A 5,884-nucleotide genomic window follows, 5' to 3' on the forward strand; every position below is an offset into this window, starting at 1 on the left:
CCTTTGTGCCTCCAGCCTCACTGTCCAGGTAGCACGCAGGACATCATGTGCTTCTCCTGGCCTGTGTTCCATGTATCTGGAAGCCCAGGAGCCGATGCTGCAGTGCCTGCCCCCTCCATAGCATGGAAGGACTTGTCCTCACTGGTCCAACCTGGCAGGAGCCACTTCAGGAAGGTGTTCCTGCACACCATTGTCCTGTCCCTGTACTGCAGCGAGCACAAACTTGGGTCCCTTGGGCACACAGGGTGACCTGCTGAATTCCACATGGAGCTGGGGTACGCTTTCCTCCTCCTAGTTTGGGGAGTAATGGGGGAAACCATCCCTGCCCCTGGATGGAGGAGGAGGAACAGCCATTAGGGCTTGGGCTGTAGATTTTGAGAGGCTGTGACTCTGTGTGTGCAGCTGTGCAACTGAAACCACTGTGAGCAGGGTTTATTTCACTGCCAAAGCCACTGGCTTGCAGGAGGGGTTACATCTTCTTGCAAGCAAAGCTCCTTGTGCCTCGAGCTGTAAGGACATAGATCCTCCTGTGAGCCACACAGCTCCTCCTGGCCAGAGAGTGCTGTTGTCAGCAGGGGTTTTTGCGTGTTTAAGCCCGTTGTCATGAGAACATTGCACAAGGAGCAGCATATTGGCCATGATTGATGCTGCTGATCCATCTCCCCAAGCAGGCAGGGCAGTGAAGCAGCAAGTGGTGCTGAAGCTGTGGTCTCCTGATGCCTGGGGACCCTTGTGGCACATGGAGTGCCTGAGGATGCTGCCCCGGAGCTATGAGCTGCATCAGATCTCTGCAAGCATGGGCTGGGAGCAGCAAGAAGGACCCGCAACCTTTCACATAGCAGAACGTGTGGGCACAGTTTGGGTAGGGGGGATAACCATGTCTTTAAAATGGGCTATAAACCATTACAAAGAGACAAAGACACCCCCACCCCCCCACCCCAATTCCAATTTTGAGCCTGTTTGCTTTGTTTCATTCAGTCAGCTCCATCCTAGCGCTTCTTCAACATTAATTACCCCAGATCACATATACCTTGGGTCTGAGCAGCAAAAAGCCACTGCTGGGAGTCAGGGCTGCAGGACACCAGGCACAGAGAAGGTAGTACTTGCCTATAGAGTACAACTGATCCACTTCAGCACAAGCACAGTCTTATTGAGGATGGTTTACAATGACATGGGAATATGGAGAGCCCAGCCTGGGAATATTTGCTCTATAAACCATTTGGTTTGTTTCAGCTTAACCTGTGTTTGCTTCCCTCAGATCTTTGAGTGAGATTTAAAGGAGGAAAGCTTACAAAAAAAACCAAAACAACCAACAATTACATTAAAGTACTGGTGGAAGGTGAATTATGAAGCCTCTAAATCTCCCAAGTGTTCATGCTGGAGCTGCACCCAGCTGATGGGTGACCAGACATAATCCCATGGTCCTTATGATACCCTCATCCTCCCTCTATGACAGCCTTGACTAAGGACATCTGATGGCTTGCAAAGATGCTGCAGCATGAGGGTCAGGCACTGTGGAATGGAATGTACAGATCGTTTCACCCAGCTCTTCATCAACTCATCATCATCATTGTCATCACCATCATTATCATCATCTTCATTGTCCTTTATCACTCCGGCCCAATGGTACCCACATTTTGCCTCTGGAGTGGGCTGCCGTCAGCTCAGACAGTTTCTTGTGATACCTCAGTGCTGGGGCTGCAGTATTCCCAGAAGTTGGTGTCTGGAGAGACAAAGTACACCCAAAGCTCCTGATCCCACCTGGCATTGCTTTCAAACCTGTACTTTGCTGCTGGAAAGAGAGCAGGACACAAAGCTGCGTCTCAGTGCCATCAGCTCCCACCTAACCCTCATCACATCACTTCAGATGCCCTCAGGCTGTAAAAGAAGGTTGTCAGCATTAGTCTTACTTTGAAGGCTAACAAAAACCCAACTGGTGGTTTTATGATACTCAGAACCCCACAGTAAAGATGCCAAACTTGCAGGATTGTCCTTACATGAGGAGGAAAGTGGTTGAATGGTGCTTGGCTGGGTGGAGATGGCTGCAAGTCCTGCATCAGAGCTCAGTGCCTTGGTTCAGTATCCACCAGCTCGATGCTGACTTGATCTTAGGAGCTGTGGCTCTGAAACCCTCCAGCCACATCCAAGTTACAGCTGCAAGAAGGATGTTCATAACCCATTTTAGTCCCCTGCTCCCACACCTCTTGGCAACCCAAAGGGGTGGTCACGAAGTCCTGCAGGCAGAGGAGGTGGCACGGAGGCTCCTGTCACTGTCCTAGCACTGTGCCAGGGCTGGAGGCAGCTCAAGACCCTGCAGAGGTGAAAGACCATAGTGGCAATTGGGAATAGGAACACAGGGCAATTGTTGTGCTGGTTAATGTTTAAATAGCTCTTGGAAAGCCCCCTCCCTTGCTGCTTACACTAACAAGGGGGCCCTTTCAACTCTTTGGCAATTTCCCCATACTTTGGCTTCTGCTGCCTGTTTAAAACGTCCACAGCCCGGAGGGGAAATGGCAATGCTGTAGCTTTGCAATGGTTTCTTGCCCACCACATCCTCCCAGGGTGGACCACGCTCTTCCCAACCCAGCCTTAGAAACCACCTGATTGCTTAGAAGGGAAAAAAGATCTCCCTCAAAAAGCCAACCCACCACCTACGTTTCCATCAGCCCTGGAGCATCTCCAATTGGGAATGGGATAGGGATGATTTAGGATAATCCCCTGCCAGTTTTGCCTTCAGCTTGTGGCACTGAAGCTGAGCCTCTCCCAGCTGCTGCCCATCTTCCTCTTTCCATCATAAGAGTGTGATGTAAAGAGTCCCACAGTGATTTGTCCCTCATCAGCTGCAGGATAAATAACCCATCTGGGACCCTAACCTGGGCCACCCCCCTGTGCAATTGAATGAGAGCAAAGCAGGAGGTGGTGGGGCTCAAACTCATTGTAAAACCTCAGCATCAGCACTTCTGTTCAGCCTGGCTGCTCCGCGTCCCTGGTAACCGCTGGGGGGGGAATGGGCACTGAAGCGTGATTGCAGGTGGGTAAGTCCTGCTGTGACAATGTGTTTGAAGAGAGCACTGGAGCATGAGGAGGCCGTAATCCCATCGAGAGGTCATGGAAAGGGGCTGGATTGGGAAGAAGAGCCCTGCTGGGTTTTTATCACTGTGGCCGGAGGGTTTACAACCTCTGAGGATGCTCTGGGCTGAGAGAGCCTCTAATGGCTCACTTGAAGCTAAAAACTGCCTTAGCTCTGGATGAGGGAAAGCCTGGGAGGAGAGGGACTGGGGTCCATGAGCAGCATCCTCATTCCCCACCTCCTTGCTGCACTGCAGGGCTGGAGCCTGGGTACCTCTTGAGGCAACAACTGCACAGAGAGATGCTGGCTGCTGCTCCCCACCCGTTTATGGATTGCTAGCACCAAGGCTTGATGTTTATCGTGTGGTCACCCATGGGACACATGGGTGCCCAACACTCCTTTATTTTTAGCTAGATAACAGACAGTGATGCAGGAAGATGGGAGGGAGAAGGGGGGAGCTGTGCCTGCTGAGACCATGGCAGTGTGCAAGTTCCTCATTCATAATTACTTGCAAGTAAATTCTTGGTATGCTTATATATATACACACACACACACACACACACATATGTTTATATCCAATTTGTGTCCTGCTTTTTATACATATCTACATTATACATACATTATATATATACACATTTATACATATATAATAGCACACAGGGATAGTATAGTGCAAATATTTCATTAGCTCTTGTGTCAGCAGGACATTCTCCCCACAGTTTCAGCCCCAGCAGGCAGCCATGTGTCCCAGTAGGCATCCCAAGCATATGTTAGGGAAGAGAAAGGCTGACTTCCAGCATGAGCTGGAGCTGGAGGAGCCTTGTCTTCATCAGCTGAAGGACCTGCACTGCAGCTTATGAGAGCTGCTTCCCTGCATCGCCTTCCAGCACGACCCTGATGGCCCTGGGATGAGGTGGAAGCCTCATTCCAGCACTGAACTGACTTGTTCACTGCCAGCTTGTGGGACTGAAGTGTGATGTGGGGCCCACCAACTCCAATCGCTTCTAGAAACCTCCTTTCCTATTAGCTGAGCCATGGCTCTGCCTGCCCCTCTTAAAGAGGGTATTTCTTCTTGAACTAGGGGAGCTACAGTGGAGATGCCCACAGAGGAAGCATGGGGATGCTCATCCAGACCCCATCACTGGGCAGACTCAACCCTTTGAGGTCATGTCTTGGTGATCGATAAAGCAGGGTGAGAGAGGCCCCATGCAAAACACTGGCATCTGTAATGGAACTGCTTGGAAACCATCCAGTGCTCCTCCTCCCTTGCCATCCAAACCTGAGAATTCATCAAAAATGACCCATTTCATGGAAATGCTGATGGCAAAATGCCACTCTGGCGCTGAAAAAGCAGCAAACTGCAGTGACCTTGAGCATTCAGGTAATGCTGAAACAGCAGTTCTGGGCTGGATCATGTTTGCTCTGAGATTGCTCTTTACTGGAAACTTTTAAAGGCACATTCATTTCTTAAATGGACAGAATGAAATCTACCTTGAAAGCTGTGCAGGGCACAAGGGGAGGCTGTGCACAGCGTCTCTAACCTCTCCCCCTGGGGTGATACTCCCCAAACGCATCCCACTCTTACTCACAATGGATTCTCTGGCCTATCTGAGAGGTCCTTCCATCTTCTCCATGCTGTGGCTTTTTTCTTGCTGAGTATCCAGGAGTCTCTGGTATCGGGAGGCCAGAGACCTCAGGAAGCTCTTCGGAGCAGAAGTGGCAGCAGGAGGAATTCTGTCCCTTTTCCCCCTGCTTCTAACCTGCTGCCCTGTTGGAGCTTCTTTTGTCATGAACTATGCAGAGAATTGTTGTGTTTCTAATGATCTGAACCCCTTCAGTCAAGACAAGACTCGACCTGCAAAGAATGTGAATAATTTATGTGTAGATAATAACAAGAGGGAGGGCATGAGGAAAAAGCAGTTTGTCTTTCATTCCCCTCAGCACTGCTCCTCAGGCTTTGCTCTGGCCAGAAGAGCTATTCCTGATTATCCCAGGTGGACTCATTTACTTTGGGTCCTTCCTTCACCTCTGCAAGCTTTAATGCAACCCACTGTGGATGCAGTTGCTACTTTTCTCCCCAAATTCACCCTAGATCTGTATTCTTTTGCATCTTTGCATGGCCTGGATGAGCTTTTCTCTGCAGGCTGGTCCCCAGAAGCAGAAATCCAGCTCCCAGCTCCAGCCTTGCAAATGCAGTGATTTACCCTCAAGAAACCTTGTTGTGCTGGCATAAGCCAGGAGCCCTGACACGTCAGTTTGATTTGAGAAGCCCTAGCAAGAGCAAATACATAGCTTGTGAAAAAAGTATCATGACAGAATAGCTTCTATCAATAGATTGAACATAGAGGAGATGTCAGGAGACTTCTGACTGCAGGAGCTTACGCTGTGTGGTGCGGTTTTGAGAGGAAGGTTCAGTTCCGAGTAACATTTTGCAGTGCTTCAGTAGGGCAAAGGCATAAAAAGAATTGAAGATCCAGAGTTCAGTTACTTTTGGCAGCAGGGGGACATACTGAAAAGGAAGGAGAAGGTGTTTGGAAGTGGGGAAACAGGGTCCGGTGCATGATATGAGCTCCCAGGACATTGCTAAGGGCAGATCATGCAAAGCCTAATCCTGCTGGTGAAACATAGCTAAAGGCGAGGGGGACCAGCAGTGGTTAGAGCTAAAAAGGTAAATCTACTAAAAAGATGCCCTCTTTGGTGGGAGGAATATCTGGAGCTTCAAGTTGGAGTCAGGAAATAATGCAGGGAAGTTCCTAAACAGCTCCAACTTCTTGTTCTTCTCTGCTGTTGATGGGGTCACTCAGAAAACCAACC

This window comes from Pezoporus flaviventris, unplaced genomic scaffold (genome assembly GCF_033815535.1).
Source record: "Pezoporus flaviventris isolate CSIRO_AGI_PZ_B2104156 unplaced genomic scaffold, CSIRO_AGI_Pfla_v1 ptg000001l, whole genome shotgun sequence".
Taxonomy (NCBI): Eukaryota; Metazoa; Chordata; class Aves; order Psittaciformes; family Psittacidae; genus Pezoporus; species Pezoporus flaviventris.